Source organism: Ranitomeya variabilis, chromosome 3 (assembly GCF_051348905.1).
Source record: "Ranitomeya variabilis isolate aRanVar5 chromosome 3, aRanVar5.hap1, whole genome shotgun sequence".
NCBI classification, from domain to species: Eukaryota; Metazoa; Chordata; class Amphibia; order Anura; family Dendrobatidae; genus Ranitomeya; species Ranitomeya variabilis.
Window position 1 is genome coordinate 555192263 of NC_135234.1, and position 24737 is coordinate 555216999.

Sequence of the window (24737 nt, forward strand, 5' to 3'; positions counted from 1 at the left end):
AAGGTGTCTGTCTGTGTTCCCCTGCCTGGTGTTGTCCTCAACTAAATAAAGCTGAGCTTCAACCTTCTGCTCCAAATTACCATTTTAAAAAATGCAATAGGCTTTTCCGGCCTACTAAAGGTGTCTGTCTGTGTGCCCCTGCCTGGTGTTGCCCTCAACTAAATAAAGCTGAGCTTCAACCTTCTGCTCCAAATTACCATTTTAAAAAATGCAATAGGCTTTTCCGGCCTACTAAAGGTGTCTGTCTGTGTGCCCCTGCCTGGTGTTGTCCTCAACTAAATAAAGCTGAGCTTCAACCTTCCGGCTCTCATTAAGTGGTTTTAAAAAAAAAAAATGGTGGTTAGGGCCTACTAACGGCTTCTGCCCCTCCCTGGTGTTGCCCTCAACTAAATAAAGCTGAGCTTCAACCTTCTGCTCCAAATTACCATTTTAAAAAATGCAATAGGCTTTTCCGGCCTACTAAAGGTGTCTGTCTGTGTGCCCCTGCCTGGTGTTGTCCTCAACTAAATAAAGCTGAGCTTCAACCTTCTGCTCCAAATTACCATTTTAAAAAATGCAATAGGCTTTTCAGGCCTACTAAAGGTGTCTGTCTGTGTGCCCCTGCCTGGTGTTGTCCTCAACTAAATAAAGCTGAGCTTCAACCTTCTGCTCCAAATTACCATTTTAAAAAATGCAATAGGCTTTTCCGGCCTACTAAAGGTGTCTGTCTGTGTGCCCCTGCCTGGTGTTGCCCTCAACTAAATAAAGCTGAGCTTCAACCTTCTGCTCCAAATTACCATTTTAAAAAATGCAATAGGCTTTTCCGGCCTACTAAAGGTGTCTGTCTGTGTGCCCCTGCCTGGTGTTGTCCTCAACTAAATAAAGCTGAGCTTCAACCTTCTGCTCCAAATTACCATTTTAAAAAATGCAATAGGCTTTTCCGGCCTACTAAAGGTGTCTGTCTGTGTGCCCCTGCCTGGTGTTGTCCTCAACTAAATAAAGCTGAGCTTCAACCTTCTGCTCCAAATTACCATTTTAAAAAATGCAATAGGCTTTTCCGGCCTACTAAAGGTGTCTGTCTGTGTGCCCCTGCCTGGTGTTGCCCTCAACTAAATAAAGCTGAGCTTCAACCTTCTGCTCCAAATTACCATTTTAAAAAATGCAATAGGCTTTTCCGGCCTACTAAAGGTGTCTGTCTGTGTGCCCCTGCCTGGTGTTGTCCTCAACTAAATAAAGCTGAGCTTCAACCTTCCGGCTCTCATTAAGTGGTTTTTAAAAAAAAAAATGGTGGTTAGGGCCTACTAACGGCTTCTGCCCCTCCCTGGTGTTGCCCTCAACTAAATAAAGCTGAGCTTCAACCTTCTGCTCCAAATTACCATTTTAAAAAATGCAATAGGCTTTTCCGGCCTACTAAAGGTGTCTGTCTGTGTGCCCCTGCCTGGTGTTGTCCTCAACTAAATAAAGCTGAGCTTCAACCTTCTGCTCCAAGTTACCATTTTAAAAAATGCAATAGGCTTTTCCGGCCTACTAAAGGTGTCTGTCTGTGTGCCCCTGCCTGGTGTTGTCCTCAACTAAATAAAGCTGAGCTTCAACCTTCTGCTCCAAATTACCATTTTAAAAAATGCAATAGGCTTTTCCGGCCTACTAAAGGTGTCTGCCCCTCCCTGGTGTTGTCCTCAACTGAACAAAGCTGAGCTTCCACATTCTGGCTTTCGCCCTATACTATCAGATATTAAACTGCATTTGGCCTACTAGTGTGGTTAGGCCCTTGAAACAGTGTCTGCTGCTCTTGGGTTTGCTACTCCACTGAACAAAGCAATGCCGCCTGTTTAGTCCTGTTACCAATTTTGAACTGCATTTAGCCTACTTTATTCTTTGGCCCTATATCTGTTTCCTCCTCATCCTGCCCATTGCCCAGCCACTGCTAAATGAGTCTGCTGGTACATTGACCTAGACCACTACATTCCCCTTGTACTCTACACAGCCAGAATCTGACCCTGCTGAAAGTAAGGTTCCCCTTCCCGCATGTTATACCACCTTACACAGGGACAAAGAGGAAGGTGCAGATGAAAGTGCAGGTTCCTTCATCAGGTGGGGGGGCATACTCGTTGGCGACGTCACTGGCACAGGGCCCCTCAGAGTACGCAAAAGTGTCGCTGCTGGTGGGAGGCGCCCCCGCCATGCAAACACACCGCCGTACTTTGAGGGGCCCTGTGCCAGTGCCAATGCGAACGAGTGGGCCCCCCCCTGCTTGCTCAGGATCACAGCACTTGCAACGTTTAAATACTTACCTTTCCCTGCAACACCGCCGTGACGTAGTCCGCATTTCCTGGGCCCACGAAAAACTTGAGCCAGCCCTACTCCCCCCACAACTTTCCCCCAATTCCCTATGCCCAACTATTATTATACAGTTAATTAAGATTGGCAAGCTTCAGAAACAAGAATGGATGTTTTTGGCATTAAAATGGGCACTGTAGGTGTTTTCCTGGCCTCCACTCACTGCCGACTATGCTTCCCCATTGACTTGCATTGGGTTTCGTGTTTCGGTCGATCCCCGACTTTTAGCGATAATCGGCCGACTGCACTCGACTCGACTCTGGACAAAATCGGGTTTCCCAAAACCCTACTCGATCTTAAAAAAATGAAAGTCACTCAACCCTAGCGAGAGCATTTAGGTTTGAAGCTAAACTCTGGATATCCATTTTTCAACAGCAGAGATCTGAGCCATTCAGGGGTTAAGAGGAGAGAAAAAAAACAAAAACAAAAAAAACAGCAGACTGCAATTATGGCTAGGAGAACTTCTGAGCAAAAAAAAAAAAAAAAGTGTCAGAAACTTCTTTTTACTCTCTTTCTTCAGCCAATACTCTTAATACATTAGGCCGGCAATACTATCGTGATTCCCAATGGCAGGGACTTAGGCAAAAAACGGACAAGCTCTAGGAAGGATGGTATCTTAGGTAACCGCGATACTGAACCTAACACGCAACTAAAAATAGCCAGGGGGTGTGCCTACGTTGTCTCTAGACACCTCGCGCCAGCCGGAGAACTAACTACCCCTAATAGAGGAATACACAGACCTGACTTGCCTCCAGGGAAACCCCAAAGGTTATAGGAGCCCCCCACATATAATAACGGTTAGGTAAGAGGAAAACACAAACGCAGTATGAATATAGATTCAGCAAAGCGAGGCCCTCTGACTAGATAGCGGAATATACAAAAGAGGACTACGCGGTCACCTCAAAACCCTGAACAGCCATCCTGGAATTACCTTAACTCCGTTGTCAACTCATGACACCGGAGTAGCAATTCCAGATCACTAGAGCTTCCAGCCGCACGAGATATGAAAATGCATGCTGGACAAAACAAACACAAAAGCCAAAGATTCAACTTAGCTGACTTGCAGACTTGGAGCAGGAAGCAAGCAACAAGGTGCTCTGATAACATTGATTGCCGGCACTGCAATGACTGGGAAGCCAGACTAAATAGGAGACTCCCAATTTCCTAATGGAAACAGGTGCACTGGAAAAAACAAGACACCAGTCAACCAGTACCACCAGTAACCACCAGAGGGAGCCCAAAAACAGAATTCACAACAGCTCAGTAGTGTGTGTGGCCTCCATATGACTGTATGTCCTCCCTACAATGCCTGGGCATGTTCCTGATGAGGCAGTGGATGGTCTCCTGAGTGATCTCAATCCAGACCTGGACTAAAGCATCTGTCAACTCCTGGACAGTCTGTGGTGCAATGTGACATTGGTGGATGGTGCGAGACATGATGTCCCAGATGTGTTCAATCGGATTCAGGTCTGGGGACTGGGTGGGCCAGTCCATAGCTTCAATGCCTTCATCTTGCAGGAACTGCTGACAAACTCCAGCCACATGAGGTCTGGCATTGTCCTGCATTAGGAGGAACCCAGGGCCAACCGCACCAGCATATGGTCTCACAAGGGATCTGAGGATCTCATCTCAATACCTAATGGCAGTCAAGCTACCTCTGGCGAGCACATGGAGGTCTGTGCAGCCCTCCAAAGAAATGCCACCCTACTGACCTACTGCCAAACCGGTCATGCTGAAGGATGTTGCAGGAAGCAGATCGCTCTCCATGGCGTCTCCAGACTCTATCATGTCTGTCACATGTGATCAGTGTGAACCTGCTTTCATCTGTGAAGAGCCAGGGCGCCAATGACGAATTTGCCAATCCTGGTGTTCTGTGGCAAATGCCAAGCGTCCTGCATGTTGTTGGGCTCTGAGCACAACCCCCATCTGTGGATGTCTGGCACTCAGACCATCCTCATGTAGTCGGTTTCTAACCGTTTGTGCAGACACATGCACATTTGTGGCCTGCTGGAGGTTATTTTGCAGGGCTCTGGCAGTGCTCCTCCTGTTCCTCCTTGCACAAAGGCTGAGGTAGTGGTCCTACTGCTGGGTTGATGCCTTCCTATGGCCCACTCCACGTCTCCTGGTAGCGCCTGCAGCCTCTGGACACTACGCTGACAGACACAGCAAACCTTCTTTCCACAGCTCGCATTGATGTGCCATCCTGGATGAGCTGTATTACCTGAGCCACTTGTATGGGTAGCAGAGTCTGTCTCATGATACCATGAGTGTGACAGCACAACCAACATTAAAAAGTGACCAAAACATCATCCAGAAAGCATTGTTACTGAGATATGGTCTGTGGTCCCCACCTGCAGAACCACTCCATTATTAAGTGTGTCTTGATAACTGCCAATAATTTCCATCTGTTGTCTATTCCATTTGCACAACAGCATGTGAAATTGATTGTCAAACAGTGTTACTTCCTAAGTGGACAGTTTGATTTCACAGAAGTTTGATTTACTTGGAGTTAAATTCTGTTGTTTAAGTGTTCCCTTCATTTTTTTGAGCCGTGTATATATATATATATATATATATATATATATATATATATATATATATATATATATATATATATATAGTGTGCTGTTTAGTAAATACTTAGCTAGACCTTATTAAGAAGCAATGGTTTTGATCTTACAAATTGATGGGCCTGCTTATATGGCTGGCAATGGCCATCTAAGTACTTTTAGATCTATAACCGTACCTTACTGCTTTAAATATTACCTGTAGGCCAATATATCATATATTTCCTGATGATAAATAATGGCTATATACACTTAGTGGTTTTGGCTTTATTGTTAATCTAATACATACAGCACTTCATCTATTTATCCAACATTTTTCTGTGTATCCTACCATAGTCTGGGTCTTGAATGAGCCTACTTTTTCACTGCTTAGCCCTGGTTGTCTCCAGATGTCTTCTTTTACCAGTCTCACATAATTGTGTTACCCTCATTTTCCTATATACTGTTGTATGATTATTGTTAATTAATAAAATATTATATTGTTTAATGTTTATTGCTTTACTATTCTTCTTTTTTATATTGTCTCCATATTTGTTATATTTAAGGGAAGGGGGCGTATGTATGCTCTCCAAATAAATAGTTTTGGAAATTATTCTTTTTGGGTCTTTTGTGCAAAACACTGTGTGGTGTTCTTTTCAGGAAGTGAGAGCTTCATATTTGAGAGGAGATTTCTTGTTTTTTTTTTTATTAACCCCAAATGTTTATTGGCTTTGTAATATGCGGAGCTTAGAATTTTACATCAAACATTGCCCAATGATCGCCAAATGTCGAGGACATCCAAGCACCCAGATGCTCGAGTGACAACATTGTATAATGACATCTATCCTGTGACTAATTACTGTATATATTCCCACAGCAGTCTTCTAATATTTCTACCTTACAGAAAATGCTATTGCAATATTAACTACCTCTAGTTCTATTTATGTTACTATACGAATTGCACAAGAAACAAAATAACTCTTGTTGAAAATATTCTTAATTGAACTTTTCTAAAGATATTGGCGATCAGATAAAATGAAGACAGACTTACCAAATGAGCAAAAGACCCTGTCTTGCTACCAATTAAAATGCTAAAAGTTGGTTTCGTCAGGGAAAGGAATGGGGGTCTTCATTTGAGTCAAATGCTATATATTTTTTTAAACAGTTATTCTACAAAATTGGTGCACTTACATTGATACATGATGACCTAGAGTACAAGTTTCTAAATCACTAGAAACTTTCACAATATAGTACTTTCAACCAGACAAAGGTTATTACCAGATGCACACGCTTTAGCCTTAAGATACTTGTTGTCTCAGAAAAAGTGAAATAGCTTTTACTTTTTTTTCTTCCTCTATACTATTACTGCTACCATTGGACCCTGCAGTGATTGCTTGGTCATCTGTGCATACAGTCCTTACAGTATGTACAAATTAATCAGCTTATACAATCGTATTATATTAATCTTTTTGTGCCTTTTAATTTTAGTAATCATAGAACATCACAGAGAATTTAAAACTAAATTCATTTATTTGTTTCATGAAACTGTGAAATATCCTCTAAACAGCAAATTTCATAGTTCTATATAGAAAAGAACACTGCAGGGGATGGAGATTCATTTCGGCTTTTCATACTGTGCTACATTATTGAGCAATTTATTGCAAATCTTACTAAATAACAATCTCTACACATTCTACTACACAACTGGGAAGAACTTATTTCTTCAGCAATGTCGCATGTATTAAGTATACTTTTGCTTTATTTTGCATTAAACTTACTTTATTCCATTTTTGAGATAACGTACGAGCAAAAGGGACAAAAAAAGATCTTATGCAACAAATCTGTAAAACTTTAAATGATAAAAAATATATGAAAATATATAAAATACCAGTTTAATAAAATAATATAATGAGGTAATCCCTACCCAACATACATGCACAGTACATTTTATTCCAAACCTGGTCCATATGCGTTGAGCAGGCTCGGTAGCTAAGTCCACACCCATAGAAGCCAGTTGCTGGCTGTAATACATTGTATCAACCTGTAACAAGTTGCCAAAGTGCCCTCCAATCACTGTTATTCAGCTACTTAAATTGTGCAGAGGCTGACCAGAATACATACGGGTGTGCTGGAGCTGGTACTCAACCATTTTCCTCTTCTGCTCACACAGCCTTGCAAGCATGAGCAGTGTGGTGTTCCAGCATGTGGTGACATCACACACCAGTTGTTTATTGATGATGTGACACAGGACAGAAGCAGCCAAATGAATTCTGAGGTATTCAGAGCCATACTGTGCACTCAGATCCAGCCAAATGCAGCCAAATTGATTGGTCGCCGTTTCATACTACAGATGGACAATGACCCAAAACATAAATCCAAAGCAACCCAGGAGTTTATTAAAGCAAATAAGTGGAATATTCTTGAATGGCCAAGTCAGTCACCTGATCTCAACCCAATTGAGCATGCATTTCACTTGTTAAAGACTAAACTTCAGACAGAAAGGCCCACAAACAAACAGCAACTGAAAACCACTGCAATGAAGGCCTGGCAGAGCATCAAAAGGGAGGAAACACAGCGTCTGGTGATGTCCATGAGTTCAAGACTTCAGGCAGTCATTGTCAAAAAAGGGATTTCAACCAAGTGCTAGAAATGAACATTTTATTTAAAATTATTTAATCTGTCCAATTACTTTTGGTCCCTTTAAAAATAGGGTGGCAAATGTTAAGGAGCTGAAACTCCTAAACCCTTCATTCAATTTTAATGTGGATACCCTCAATGAAAGCTGAAAGTCTGAACTTCAACTGCATCTGAATTGTTTTGTTTAAAATCCATTGTTGTAATGTCTATAACCAAAATTAGAAAAATGTTGTCTCTGTCCAAATACATATGGACTTAACTGTAACTATAGTATTAGTAATGGATAGGTGTCTTATAGACGCTTCTCTATTACTAAGTTGTGGGCTTGATGTCACAGGACAAAACAAAGGTGACATCAACCCAACAAATATTACCCCACATGCCACCGCTACAGGGCAAGTGGCAAGAGTGAGGCTAAGTGCCAGAGAGCATCTTTTAGCTAATGTTTTTAGTTTGGGGGGCCAATGTCCATGGCCCCTTCTCAGGCTATTAATATCAGCCAGCAGCTGTCTGCCTAGCCTTTGCTGGTTTGATTTTATAGAGGAACCTCATGTCAATTTTTTGGGGGGTTCTCCTGTAAAATAGCCAGTACAGGATAAGCAAACATCTGTGAGCTGATATTAATAGCCTGGGAAACTTTATGGCTTTTGGCTGCTTCCCAGAATATTAACATCAGCCCTCAGCCATCGGCTTTCACTCTGCTGGTTATGAAAATTACGCGGGAGCCCACACACTTTTTTTTGAATGTTTGAAAAGTGAACAGATATTGCGTTTCACTCAGATTTCGTGTGTGTGTCTGCCTTTATTTAACTCTTTATGTGCCATTTTATTAATGAGGATTAGTGTTGAGCATTCCGATACCGCAAGTATCGGGTATCGGCCGATACTTGCGGTATCGGAATTCCGATACCGAGATCCGATACTTTTGTGGTATCGGGAATCGGAATCGGAAGTTCCCAGTGTATGGTTCCCAGGGTCTGAAGGAGAGGAAACTCTCCTTCAGACCCCTGGGATCAATATCCATGTAAAAAATAATGAATTAAAATAAAAAATAGGGATATACTCACCCTCTGACGCGCCCTGGTAGTAACCGGCAGCCTGCTTTGCTTGAAATGAGCGCGTTCAGCACCTTCCATGACGTCACGGCTTCTGATTGGTCGCGTGCCGCTCATGTGACCGCCACGCGACCAATCACAAGCCGTGACGTCATTCTCAGGTCCTAGGAATTTAGGACCTGAGAATGACGTCACGGCTTGTGATTGGTCGCCTGGCGGTCACATGAGCGGCACGCGACCAATCAGAAGCCGTGACATCATGGAAGGCCCTAAACGCGCTCATTTTAAGCAAAGAAGGCTTCCGGTTAACAGCGGTGAGGTGCAGGGGCCTCCCGAGAGGTGAGTATATCAATATTTTTTATTTTAATTCTTTATTTTACACATTAATATGGATCCCAGGGCCTGAAGGAGAGTTTCCTCTCCTTCAGACCCTGGGAACCATCAGGATACCTTCCGATACTTGGTGTCCCATTGACTTGCATTGGTATCGGGTATCGGTATCGGCGATATCCGATACTTTTCGGGTATCGGCCGATACTATCCGATACCGATACTTTCAAGTATCGGATAGTATCGCTCAACACTAATGAGGATATCTGGCTGACAACTCTTCATTACTAAATCTTGGGCTTGGTATAATGTATGTATATATATATATATATATATATATATATATATATATATATATATACATACTTATGTATAAACACTTATATGTGTTTTGTGTGTGTAAACATTATATTTGAACATCGTATGTAATGATATTATGGTCTTCAATGGAGAATGAAAAAGAAGAGGTTGAACAAGGAACTGACATCTCATTTTTTAAAAAGTAATATATCTTTATTTATCTTACAAATCCGCATATAAAGCCACATGAAAAACCGCATGAAAATCCGTATCAAATTTGCATAAAAAACTCATCAAATCCGCACAAAATTTCAGCTGCGTATTCTGCAACGAGAGTCAGAAACTGTGCAGATTTCCACAAGCAAATCTGTAACGTGCGCACATAGCCTTAGCGAAGTTATTGACACCAGTTTGTTGTTAAGGGTATGTTCACTCTGGGTGTTTTTATTGTGTTTTTTTCAGCAGCAAAAACTGACTTCTTGACAGGAAAGACACTGCAGCAAAACAGCAGGTTTAGGTGCGTTTTTGTTGCATTTTTCAATGTGTTTTTTTGCGGTTTTGGTGCATTTTTTGGGTGCATTCTTTGGCTTACTTGTGTCTCTTTTTGCATGCTAATAAAGTTGAGTTGCTGTCCATGACTTTTCTTCAGCAAAATGCTGCAAATAGTGATATCTGTGCAATTTGCTGCATTTTTTTTCTAGAAGACAGAAGGGGGAAATGGGTAAAAAAAAACAAAATAACGACCATGATGTCCTCAACTTATAATAAAATATAAATAATCTTTATAAGATACAGTACAGAAAACAGGTGAGGACACAGTGCCACATTAAGTACAAACCTCCGCATAAACGCATGACTGCACCAGGGGACCATGGCTGCCTATATTTCAATAAAGTTATCAAAACCATTCCCTCCCTAATAAGGGGGTATAGAAAAATAGTGAAAAATAAGTAAATTACGTATTGTAATAAATTATTATATCTACACCTGTGTGGCATATGGAATCTAACAAAATTCTAAATTAGACAAACAAATTGCTTATAGTATAAGAGACCCAGTGCCACTAAAGGCAGAAATTCTAACCACAGGGGAATGAATGTTATTACCTTTAGATAGAAAGCAGCCATCCAGGTTCCCGGGGTCTGTGTGCCCACCCCGATGCACGTTTCGGAATCACTCCTTATTCAGGGGGATATTTATTCTCCTTTCTACCTGTAGTAATAACTCTGTAGTTGGTAGCTTTGCTTATTAAAGTCGTGATTTTGCTTATTCATTGCATTTTTTTTCTGCAGCAAACCCTGATTTCTTGGCAGGAAAAAGAAGCTGCACCAAAAACACAGGTTTAGGTAAATTTTTGGTGCATTTTTCATTGCGGTTTGGTTGCGGTTTTTATGTGCATTTTTGAGCTAACTTGAGTCTCTTTGTACATGCTAATAAAGTTGAGTTGCTGTCCATGACTTGTCTTCAGCAAAAGGCTGCAAATAATGATACCAGGGTTTTGGCTGCGTTTTTTATCGCTAATTTTCAGCTGCTTTTTAGGGTATGTTCACACTGGGCATAAGTAACAGCAACGGAGCCAGTCAGCTGATACACCGTGGGGGCGATTAGCTCCTGTCAGTGTATCACCTGTCGGGTAGAGCGGTCACATCTCCCGATGTGACTGTTCTACACGTGAGATCGCTGAGGTACAATCTGGATAACCTTGCACTATGACAGACAGGGAGTATAAGTTTGGTTTATTATTGTTCGTTATTTCTATGAGACGAAGGCGTCGGGTATTTGGTGTGCGGTCAGTATAATGTGTTTTTGTTTGTATGTGAATATGTATGTATTGTGTGGATAATGAATATGTATGTAATTTTACTTTTTTTAACAGTGAGCATAGGTGCTGGCCGATTATACTACTCTCCCATAAGTGGCACCTGATGTCACTTTCATCAGTGACACCAGAGACAACCCGATGTGAGCAGTAGTCTCATCGTCCCAGGCGCCGACAGATTATACTACTCTCCCATCAGCGGCACCTGCTACACCACACATAGCCCTATGGGAGCAGTAGTCTCATCGGGCCAAGCCTGCTTCACTGCTGCCGGTCACAGTCAGCTGCGGAATCATGCTGACATTTGCCAGCATGATCCCACAGCGCTGTGACAGACAGTACCGGCAGTAGCGTTACCGCACACAAAGACACCCGCACACTCCTGCAGACACATGCACACACAGACAGACACCCGCACGCACACACAGACACCCGCACGCACACACAGACACCCACACACAGCCGCACACACATGCAGACACCTGCACGAAGCCGCACACACAGACCCAGCATGTGATGAGCATGGCAGTGCCAGGTCTCAAATAGACCTGATGATGCTGTGCGGCCAGCCAGTCACTGTAATGCCACAACCAACATGGCTGCAGCATTACAGTGTGTGGCAGACAATCCCTGCATGTTCATTGGCTCTCTAAAGAGCACCAAACATGCAGGGCGGGGACCCGAGCTCCAGCCGAGCAACCACTTTAAAGGGAACCTGTCACCTGAATTTGGCGGGACCAGTTTTGGGTCATATGGGCGGGGTTTTCGGGTGTTTGATTCACCTTTTCCTTACCCGCTGGCTGCATGCTGGCCGCAATATTGGATTGAAGTTCATTCTCTGTCCTCCGGAGTACATGCCAGCGCATGGCAATATTGCCTTGCGCAGGCGTGTACTCCGGAGGAGAAAGAATGAACTTAAATCCAATATTGCGGCCAGCATGCAGCCAGCGTGTAAGGAAAGGGTGAATCAAACACCCCAAAACCCCGCCCATATAACCCAAAACTGGTCCCGCCAAATTCAGGTAACAGGTTCCCTTTAATTCATGGCGCGCTCTGAGCATCGCGAGCACCGAATAGTGGCAAGCATGCTCACTTATCACTAGTCCTCACGCTTGCGAGTCCTAAAAAAATCCTTCAAAAATACTGCTGAAAAAGGGCAGCACCACTTACCTGCCCAGGTCTCTGACCAAATGAACTACAGGATGCAGCCAACCCATGTAGCAAAGATGTTGCAAAACACAGGTGCAAAATACTAAATAGACAGCCACTCACAAACTACCAGTTCATGGAAGGTGTGACTTCTTAGTATACAGCCCAGGCAGCCTCGACCAATCAGAGACGCGGGATTTCCAGGACAGACAGACAGACAATAAACCCTTAGACAATTATATATATAGATATATGTACCTATACTATGTGTATACAGTTATTTTATCTATTCTATTTTAACCTGTCAGTGTGATTTTACATTACAGCTCCCTGAATTGCCAGCTTTTCTAAAGGACACCGGTACACATTTCTCAAAAATCACACTGATGGTCCATGTGTTCTTCATGTTTTTCTCGCACCCATAGACTTGTATTGGTGAGTCACGGCCGATATATGGTGTAAATCGCAGCATGCTGCAATTTCACTCACACATATAATACGGATGAGAAAAAAATGGATAACGGGAGCTACCCCATAGATTAACATTGGGCCGAGTGCTATGCGATTTATTCTCACGTAGCACTCATCCGTATTCCTCTCTAGTGTGACTCCGGCCTCAGAAGTAAATTCAGAATACTGTGTATGCAAGCTAGAGCCTGTATTGTGGTCAGTCTGTCAGGCCTGAAACCCATGTCAGGAACATGTGAAAGCCTCATTTTAGTTGGAAGCAGACTCCTCAAATGAAAGAGCCAGGAGTGCCATTGAAGAATCTGCACAAGCCTACACTCTTCTTCTGGAAACTACACAACCAGACAGAATGTTTTTTCTCATGGTTTTAAGTAACAATGGATAAATTACTGAATATGTCCCAGAGAGTGTTGAGGTACTGTATGTGGAGTGTATTTCTCATGTGACAGGCAGTGCTACAGAGCTCAGGTAAAGGTCTTAGCGTGGCATTGACCATGTTCCAATATGTGTAAGGATGTGACCTGAATAGATCTGTGGGGCATATTAACCCAGTCTCTTAGACGTGCTTAAAATATACAGAAATTGTCCAATACGCCATCAGCATTTTTTTGTAAGGACCCAAGTTATAAAAATGGAAACAACAGTTTAATAAAGAGACACAAGTCTAATTTAGGAGCCTGTTAAAGTCAGAATTGGTATTTGTCCAGCATCAGGCAATGTAAATTGCTAACGAATATGTATGCCCTATCTAACTAACAATTTGTGAAAAGTCGTATACCGTATATACTCGAGTATAAGCCAACCCGAATATAAGCCGACCCCCCTAATTTTGCCACAAAAAACTGGGAAAACTTATTGACTCGAGTATAAGCCTAGGGTGGAAAATGCAGCAGCTACCGGTGAATTTCAAAAATAAAAATAGATGCTCCATACCATTCATTATTGCCCCATAGATGCTCCATATAAAGCTGTGCCATATATAATGCTCCATACCATTGATTATTGCCCCATATATTATCCATATATAGCTGTGCCATATATACAATGCTCTGCACCATTCATTATGGCCCTACAGATGCTCCATATAAAGCTGTGCCATATATGCTCTGCACTGTCCATTATTGCCCCATAGATGCTCCTTATAAAGCTGTGCCATATATGCTCTGCACCGTTCATTGCCCCATAGATGCTCCTTATAAATCTGTGCCCTATATGCTCTGCACCGTTCAGTTTGGCCCCATAGATGCTCATTATAAATCTGTGCCCTATATGCTCTGCACCGTTCAGTTTGGCCCTATAGATGCTCCTTATAAATCTGTGCCCTATATGCTCTGCACCGTTCAGTTTGGCCCCATAGATGCTCATTATAAATCTGTGCCCTATATGCTCTGCACCGTTCAGTTTGGCCCCATAGATGCGCCACATAAATCTGTGCCATATATAACGCTGCTGCTGCAATAAAAATAATAAAACACATACTCACCTTTCTTGCTTGCAGCTCCCCAGCGTCCGGTCCCGGCGTCTCTCTGCACTGACTGATCAGGCAGAGGGCGCCGCACACACTATATGCGTCATCGCGCCCTCTGACCTGCACAGTCAGAGCGGAGAGACGCCGGGAAGATGGAGCGGCGTGTGGATCGTGGACAGGTGAATATGCGATACTTACCTGCTCCCGGCGTCCCGCTCCTTCCCCCGGACAGCTGGTCTCCGGTGCCGCAGCTCTTCCTCTGTCAGCGGTCACCGGCACCGTGCTGATTAGAGAAATGAATAGGCGGCTCTGCCCCTATGGGAGTGGAGTCCATATTCATTTCTCTAATGAGCGGTCCCACGTGACCGCTGTACAGGGGAAGAGCTGTGGCACCCGGAGACAGTGTGACGGGCAGGGGGAGCGTCAGGATCGCCGGGACTAGATAAGTATGCCTCAGCGCCCTCTCCCCCGCACCCGCCGACCCTGCCACAGACCGTGACTCGAGTATAAGCCGAGAGGGGCACTTTCAGCCCAAAAATTTGGGCTGAAAATCTCGGCTTATACTCGAGTATATACGGTATGCTGACAAGGGACAACTGAACGCTATGCTGGGACAACAAACTGAACGTGGTTGCTGACTGTTGTGTCTGTGCAACTGCAGGTTGTGGACAGGAGACCTCAGCGCCTCCTTCCTTGTCAGCAGAGTGGGAAAGACGTAACACAGGGGAAAGGTCAGTGGTTTCACTCTCAGTCACATATTTTATAAAAAAAAACAACAACTCATGAAATAGGCCAGGACAGAAATGATGGTACCCTTAACTTAATATTTTGTTGCACAATCTTTTGAGGCAATCACTGCAATTAAACAATTCCTGTAACTGTCAGTGAGATTTGTGCACCACTTGACAGGTATTTTGGCCCACTCCTCAAGAGCAAACTGCTTCAGTTGTCTCATTTTTTAAGCTTACCTTTTCCAGACGTCATGTTTCAGCTCTTTCCAAAGATGCTCAATAGGATTTAGGTCAGGGATCATAGAAGGCCACTTCAGAATAGTGCAATGTTTTCCTATTAGCCATTCTTCGGTGTTTTTAGCTGTGTTTTTTTAAGTCTTTATAGACCCATGAATTGCAACTGAGACCAAGTTTTCTTACACTGGGCAGCACATTCCTCTCTAGAATCCCTTGATAGTCTTGAGATTTCATTGTACCCTGCACAGATTCCAGACACCCTTTGCCATATGCAGCAAAGCAGCCCCAGAACAAATTCCAGTCTGGGTTTTTTATGATTTTTTTTTAACAATGGTGTCCTCCTTGGTCGTCTCCCATGAAGTCCACTTTGGCTCAGACAACGATGGATGGTGCAATCTGACACTGATGTTCTTGAGCTTGAAGTTCACCTTTAATCTGTTTAGAAGTTTTTTTCTGGACACTTTTGTTACCATTTGTATTATCCGTCTCTTTGATTTGTCATCAATTTTCCACCTGAGGCCTCATCCAGGGAGGCTGGCTACAGTCACATGGATCTTAAATTCTTAATAATAAGTGCAACTGTAGTCACAAGAACATCAAACTCCTTGGAGATGGTCTTATAACTTTTACCTTTAACATGTTTGTCTATAATTTTCTTTCTAATCTCCTGAGTAGTGTTGAGCATTCCGAAACCGCAAATATCGGGTATCGGCCGATATTCTCGGTATCGGAATTCCGATACCGAGTTCCGATACTTTCAGTATATCGGATACCGGAATCGGAAGTTCCCATAATTCAAAGAGCCAGAATTCAGCCAATGAGGAATCATTAGAAGTGTGGGCACATCCTGTTCTGCGTGTTAGGCATGTAACTACTGGCATGGCTGTGATTGGCTGCTGAAATGATGTCATGATGCACTATAAAAGTCGCCGCTGCCATTTTGGGTTCACTCTGCTGTGAATTCAGTTAGGGACAGGACGCTGTGTTCTGACTTAGGGCCAGTTTAGAGATAGCGATTTGCTTCATTGTGCTTTACCCAGGCTAATTTAGCAACCGCTGTGTGAGAACCTTGTTGTTGCCTTGCAGCGCTGTTCACGGCTGTCTGCAAGGTCTCTGTGTGAGTGCAGCTCACTCTGTAGTCTGGTCTGCAGCCACCACTGGTTGTAGTCAGCTCAGGGTGCGTCACTGCCTCATACTGTTCCATTGTCCTTTTTTTCAATTAGTGCTGCCTGCTGCACATTTTTTCAAATTTATCCTATTAGTGGCTTTCCATCCGTATCCTGTTAGATTGTGGAAAAACACTATATAGGAGTACATAGAGGAGCTTATTTCTGCTGAGGATGATGAAGAAGAAAGTGTGGGAGAAGTCAAAAAGAAGGTGAAGAGCAAGGAAGTAGTGAAACATAAATATCTGACAAAACATAAAAAATCTTAACATAGTAAATATCTTTGTAACTCCGAACGTCTTAAAAAAATTATCCCTGCTATTCCATTTGATTTGCCTAAACCTCTATGCCTTTAATGTTTCCTCCACCTCCCCCAATACATCCTACATTATTCTTAGTTGTTTTCCTTCATGTAGAATTAACCTACAAGGAAAAAAAGGGTTTATTTTAATTCCAATATTTTTGTCCCATTGACTTGCATTGGTATCGGGGATTGGTATTGGCGATATCCGATATTTTTTGAATATCGGCCGATCCAATCCGATACCGATACTTCTGGATATCGGAAGGTATCGCTTAACAGTACTCCTGAGACAACTCTTTCCTCTGCTTCCTCTGGTCCATGTTGAGTGTGATACACACCATGTCACCAAACAGCACAGTGAGTATCTGTAGCCCTATATACAGGCCCACACACTGATTCCAAGATTGTAGACACCTTTGAGGCTAGTTAGTGGACACACCTTGAGTTAACATGTCCCTTTTGTCACATTATTTTCAAGGGTTCCATCATTTCTGTCCAGGCCTTTTTCATGAGATTTTTTTAAATTTCGTGGAAGCATGGTTGAAAGAGCAATGTCTGACTTTCATTTGTTCATTTTCATAGATTTTTAATTTATTATTACTTTTGTCAGATTGAAGTTATTTCAGTGACAACTGTTGGTTTTTCTGCCACTAACCCCTCCATTAAGTGAGGTGTACCATCAATTTTGCGCACGTGTGTATAAGATAAAAAATTGTCCAACAAGTTGTTGTCCCATTTGAGGAATTTACAAGAAGGAAATCATTTTTTTCAAAACACATAGGTTTGCCTTCTGTTTTGTGCTTCTGCACAAAGAACCATTGTGATGTCACATAACACTGTGTCTGGAAACTCTAGTGTAGAACCCATGGACAGTCTAATTTTGTTCTTCACATGGGAATAAAACTTGACAGACTCTCACATTTTTTATTCTATCTGCTTCCTGACAGTAAGGAGACAAAAGACACTGAACTGACCATCGATTACAAAATATTAAACTGTTGCAATCAGAAACACAGGCTGGAGTATATACAACCTTGAGATTAATTGAAATAACTCTTGGAGATTTATTGCAAAACACAGGATTATACCACACTGTAATGTTATTTATTTACAAATTATATCACTAATGCACCATTTGTTATCCCAAATGTATAAACAACAATTTTATAATTAGTTGATTGTTTTGCATTTGGTAGATTAATGCTTGATATTATGCAGCATTAATGATTCTACTGACAGCAGTGCCCAGTATGGTTTTGCTTGATGTCATTATGCCACTCTACCTCCATCTCAGACTATACTGAATTATTATAATATTATTATAATATAAAAAAAATCAACAAGTTGTCTAAAGAACAATGAAAATGAGAATACATAAGGTTTCCTTACTACTGTTGTCTCTATGTTGTATATGACTGAAATACTTATCTAGAGTTCTGAACACAGTCCATTTTTTAGTTTCTAAATTATGGCAATTTTTTCTACTGGATAATTAAGTAAAACACAGACTTGTAGATTTATTAACCCCTTCCCGACATCGGACGTACTATACCGTCCGATGTCGGGTCCCCTCCTTTGATGTGCGCTCCGGCGGTGAGCGCATATCAAAGTCGCGACATGTCAGCTGTTTTTTACAGCTGACATGTGCGCGCAATAGCGGCAGGTGAAATCGCGATCAACCGCCGCTATTAACTAGTTAAATGCCGCTGTCAAACGCAGACAGCGGCATTTAACTACCGCATCCGGCCGGGCAACCGGAAATGAGCGCATCGCTGACCCCCGTCAAATGATCGGGGGTCGGCGATGAGTCAGAAAGGTAACCATAGAGGTCCTTGAGACCTCTATTGTTACTGATCGCCGGTGGCTGTGAGCGCCCCCCTGTGGTCGGCGCTCACAGCACACCTGCATTTTAGCTACATAACAGCGATCTGATGATCGCTGTTATGTAGCAGAGCCGATCGGGCTGTGCCTGCTTCTAGCCTCCCGTGGAGGCTATTGAAGCATGGCAAAAGTAAAAAAAAAAAGTTTAAAAAAATTAAAAAAAAAAAAATATATAAAAAAGTTTAAATCACCCCCCTTTCGCCCCAATCAAAATAAATCAATAAAAAAAAATCAAATCTACACATATTTGGTATCGCCGCGTTCAGAATCGCCCGATCTATCAATAAAAAAAAGCATTAACCTGATCGCAAAACGGCGTAATGAGAAAAAAAATCGAGACGCCAGAATTACGTTTTTTTGGTCGCCACGACATTGCATTAAAATGCAATAACGGGCGATCAAAAGAACGTATCTGCACCTAAATGCTATTATTAAAAACGCCAGCTCGGCACGCAAAAAATAAGCCCTCACCTGACCCCAGATCACTAAAAATGGAGACGCTACGGGTATCGGAAAATGGCGCAATTTTATTTATTTATTTTTTTGCAAAGTTTGGAATTTTTTTTCACCACTTAGGTAAAACATAACCTAGACATGTGAGGTGTCTTTGAACTCATACTGACCTGGAGAATCATAATGGCAGGTCAGTTTTAGCATTTAGTGAACCTAGCAAAAAAACAAACAAAAAACAAGTGTGGGATTGCACTTTTTTTGCAATTTCACCGCACTTGGAATTTTTTTCTTGTTTTCTAGTACATGCCATGGTAAAACCAATGATGTCATTCAAAAGTACAACTCGTCCCGCAAAAAATAAGCTTTCACATGGCCAAATTGACGGAAAAATAAAAAAGTTATGGCTCTGGGAAGGAGGGGAGTGAAAAACGAAAATGGAAAAACGAAAAATCCCACGGTCATGAAGGGGTTAATAATGATGGAATTGCATAAGATGTATCTTTATTTAGAAAATTGTCCTATGTGACATTTATAATTAATCTGAAATAACAGAGTGACTGACAATCATGTTTAGTAAACAGCACATTGTGTTCCTCTTATTAATTATACACGTAAGTATATAAGTGGTAGAATTCATTTTTTTGCTTGTAATGCGGCACCACGTTTGCAGTCGGCCTGTTTTATTAAGCAAAACTTAACCTGTGTATAAAAATTCTGTTAATGTACATCATGAAACAAAACTCAGCTTTATTATTTTATTTTCTCCAGGGATTACTGAATGAAAATCAGCATTTCAGGGCTAAAGATTAATTTAAATCATTCATGAACTCGCTGATGAATATTGGGTCTTTAAAGAGAACTACTGTGGATCTTAAATACAATTCTTTAATTGTGGTTACTAATTTCTGGCTAGGAGCTTATCAGTTTTTGAGATTACCTTAGGCAAATAGCAGTAATTGCTTTGAAATAATTTATCTTAAAGATTTTAAAAGTCACTTGAAGGTTAAACAAAAATGGTAATATAGTGTTTCTTGTCTACCAGCTACTAACATTATCACTCTGCACAAAGTTAAAAGGTGTCTAGAGATTCTGCTAAAACTGAAATCCTCTGCATCTCCTGGGAATGTTTTTATGGATCTGAGCTGCCATGTAAGCATGTACACAGCAGTATGAGGTTTAAATATATATTGAAACATATTGCTAAGTTTATATCTTTAATTTCATATAGATATTATTTTTATCATTTAATTTTTTATTTTCTTTCCATCCATATTAGATGATATTGAACAGTCACTCACAACCTTATCACCACTCAAAATCCCATATTATTTTTTCTTTATTTCTTGATGTATACCTACTCAAAATCACATTCACTTCTGTTTCCTAGTTAACCCTAATCAGCTTACAAGGATCTCCATGGTTGGAGGAAAACCTGAGAAAAATGCAAGTCAAAGGATGCAAATACAGGAAAGTAAATCATCTTCATAGTATTCTACTCTTCTCATTTTTCCATACAAACACTCTTGGGCTCCTTCTATAAACTCCGAGCTTTATTTACCATACTTCCATACATTTTTTCTTGGATTTAGGTCAGGTAATTGGCTGAGTCATTACCAACTTTAAATTATTTTTCTGAAATCAATTGAGAGTTTCCTTACCCGTGTTTTTTGGATCATTGTCTTGCTGAACTGTCCACTCTCATTTCATCTTCATCATCCTAGAAGACGGCAGCAGATTTTTATAAAGAATATCTCAGTACATTTGTCCATTAATCCTTTCTTCAAATATCTAAAATTTTCCAGTGTCATATGCTAAAAAACAGCCAAAAATCATTACGTACCCAGCTTCAATCTTCACTGTTGTGATGGTGTTTTTGGGATGGTCTGCAGTGCATATTGGCATCCAAGCACAGCGTGTATTATGGCATACAAAGAGTTTAATTTTGGTCTCATATGACCTGACTATATTCTCCCAATATTTAACAGGCTTGTCCTTGGCTCTTGGACAACTCTTCTGATTTTTTTTACTCCTTTGTCTTAAATCTTACAGGGGACACCTATAGAATGATGGCCCCAGAACTCACTGGAACCTTAAGTAATGTAGAAATTCTTCTGTAACCAATGCCATCAGTATGTTTTGCAACAATAAGGTTTAGTAGATCTTGAGACAGTTCACTGGTTTAAGATTTTTTTGTGTGGCAGCTTGTTAAAGAGACACATTTTTAAAGGGAATCAGTTGAACCAGTTGATATTATTTTTCCGAAGTTGCAGTGTCATGCTGTGACCATAGGAATGCAGGGAAGAGAGACCCTATGCTGTCATTAACCTAGAGAAGCCCTAGTCTATCCCTAACCCTTTGGTTAATCTTAAAGGTGGAGATGCCCGATTCTCCTACCTCTCTGTGCTGTTACAAAATCCTATGCAGCTCCCACCCTCCCACCAGGGAGGAAAGTGGCAGGAGTAAAACGGTTTTCACAGGCTGGACAGACAAAGGAAAACCAAGGTACAATCAAATGAAAGGAACACAGGATAAAATGTAAAGGGAAGATGGGAACACAGAAAAGCAACACAAAAGAATGTCAAGAAAGGGAAGGAAGAGGTATTCATAACAAACAGCATGCGACAATCACAAAGAAACAAGAGAGACTCTCCAGACGACCTTTGCTAATGCAACCAAGAAAATAAAGAAGATTATTTTGCTCCCATAGAGGGAAGACAGGCACTGGTTTATATAATTGAAGGGTGTGGTTCCAATAAGAGATGAGTGAACATGTTTGTAAAACTTTCACCAATCTCAAACGCTGCACAAATGTAGCACATTCGGATTTGTGTTCGCTTTCAGGAGCATTTTTACTCAAAGTCGGCAAAAGTCGGGTATATCATCGCCTTTCCACTAATGATTTTGAATGACTTTGGCTAGGATAGTGGTGCTGTAAAATGAGGGTGGGACGGGATTATGTGTTTGATGAGGGGAGCAGGTGTGGAGAAGTTAGAGAAGTGTCTGAAGAGATTACAGGAGCTTTTTTTTCCTTATACTTAACTTTATGGTGTTGATTCCAGAAACCAATCAATATGCATAAACCATCCACAACATCATGACACGAATATAGATGAGCGGTGTTCGAGTCGAACTGTTCGCCAGTTTCAAATTCGAGCTGTTTTGGGCGGTGTTCGAGTCGTTCGACGAACCCGAACAATTTGCTTAAAATTCGTCTGTTCGAGTCTCTGTTCAATAACTGTTCGTTCACCAAAAGCCCAGCTTCACTTGCACATTAAAACTGTTTATCATTGTTAATGGACTGTTTCAGTGTATAGTGGGCGGGGGGGGGGGTCGGGGGATAGATCTGTGCTGAAATAACGCCGATCTCCATTTTTTTTTCTTTCCCGCATTTACAGAGGGGCGGTGCAGTCTCTCAGCCTATCAGCAGTGCGCACACACACAGCAATGTGCATGTGATGCACACAAGCAAGGGCATGTGTCATTGGCTGTGTATCTCACATGTTCTTGCCCTTTAAGAACCAGCCATTTGCCCCGTCATCACCATTTCCTCACTGCTGCAGCTTAGTGTTAGACAGCACTGCTGCTGCTGTGGGCGCTATACAGTCAAAGATTCTTTTTTTGCCAGCGAATTATCTGAGAGATAGGCTTAGGGAGTCGGGAGTTGGGACTAGTTATAATATCAGCCCTTTTCAGGGTAGGTTACAGCAGTTCATAGCACTGTTTGCCAGGAAGGTCTGAGCCAGTGCTGTGCAAGTGTTAGTCACAGCATTTGGTGTAATCTAGCACAGCCAATCCTTTTGGGCTAGTAGCATTGTCTCATAGTCATCTGAGTAGCCCGCCTGTGAAGCTAGCTACACTGCCTGTATATCTCAACTTTTACTGCATCAAACCCAGTAAATCATTTTGGGGTTTTGGGCTTAAGGTACCTTCACACTAAACGATATCGCTAGCGATCCGTGACGTTGCAGCATCCTGGCTAGCGATATCATTTAGTTTGACACGCAGCAGCGATCAGGATCCTGCTGTGATATCGCTGTTCGTTGAATAAAGTTCAGAACTTTATTTGGTCGTCAGACCGGCGTTTATCGTCAGGTTTGACACCAAAAGCAACGATACCAGCGATGTTTTATGCTGGTAACCAGGGTAAATATCGGGTTACTAAGCGCAGGGCCGCGCTTAGTAACCCGATGTTTACCCTGGTTACCAGCGTAAAAGTAAAAAAAACAAACAGTACATACTCACCTGCGCGTCCCCTGCCGTCCGCTTCCTGCACTGTCAGCGCCGGCCCTAAAGTGAAAGTAAAAGCACAGCGGTGACGTCACCGCTCTGCTGTTAGGGCCGGCGCTCACACAGTGTAGGAAGCGGACGCCGGGGGACGCGCAGGTGAGTATGTACTGTTTGTTTTTTTTTTACTTTTACGATGGTAAAGCGGCCCTGCGCTTAGCAACCCGATGTTTACCCTGGTTACCCGGGGACCTCGGCATCGTTGGTCGCTGGAGAGTGGTCTGTGTGACAGCTCTCCAGCGATCAAACAGCGATGCTGCAGCGATCGGCATCGTTGTCGCTATCGCTGCAGCGTCGCTTAATGTGAAGGTACCTTTAGTAGCAGTGTTTGCACGTCAGCAGAGTAGCCCGCCTGTGAAACAAACTGTACCGCCTGTGTATCTCAATTTTTACTGCATCTAATTCAGTTAATAGTTTAGCACCTAGGAGCAGTGTTTGCCCATCAGCAGAGTAGCCCGCCTGTGAAACTAACTATACCGCCTGTGTATCTCAATTTTTACTGCATCTAATCCAGTTAATAGTTTTGGGGTTTTGGGCTTAGTAGCAGTGTTTGCACGTCAGCAGTGTAGCCCGCCTGTGAAACTAACTACACCGCCTGTGTATCTCTATTTTCACTGCATCTAATCCAGTTAGCAGTTTTGGGCCTAGGAGCAGTGTCTGCATGTCTGCAGAGTAGCTCGCCTGTCAAACAAACTATACTGCCTATGTATCTCAATTTTTACTGCATCTAATCCAGTTAATATTTTTGGGCCTAGGAGCAGTGTCTGCACGTCAGCAGAGTAGCCCGCCTGTGAAACAAACTATACCGCCTGTGTATCTCAATTTTTACTGCATCTAATCCAGTTAATAGTTTTGGGGTTTTGGGCTTAGTAGCAGTGTTTGCACGTCAGCAGAGTAGCCCGCCTGTTAAAGTAACTACACCGCCTGTGTATCTCAATTTTGACTGCATCTGATCCAGTTAATAGTTTTGGAGCTAGGAGCAGTGTCTGCACGTCAGCAGAGTAGCCTGCCTGTGAAACAAGCTATACCGCCTGTGTATCTCAATTTTAACTGCATCTAATCCAGTTAATAGTTTGGGCCTAGTACCACAGTTTGGCCACTCAGTTCTGCTCGATTTTCATCCATCGGTTGTTGTGCCAACAACTACAGATACAGAGTTGCCAATTAGTTAAGCACTAAAAAGAGTGGCAAAAGGCCTGCTGCTGGTGGAATGGGGAATAGGTGTGTTGGAAAGGGAAAAAAAGGTTGTGTCCGTGGGGTAGGTGGAAAAGCAACAGTAACATCTGCAGAAGAAAGATCATCTTCCAGCCAAAGTAAGATACATGAACAACATCCAATAGTGGACTTGCCACCTCCAAATATACTAAATATATCAAAAATACACCCAAATGATAAAAGGTGAAGAAAAAGAGGCATAAACAATTATATTAAGACATGATATTTTTATTAAACAAAAACAAATTGTAAAAACACAAGACAAGGAAATTCAAGGAAAATACTGATGGAACATAATCAGAAGAAAAAAGGAGGAAACAACTGCATGGCACTATATAACCCTTTAAGAGATTTAATTACATTTATGGGAACCAGCCC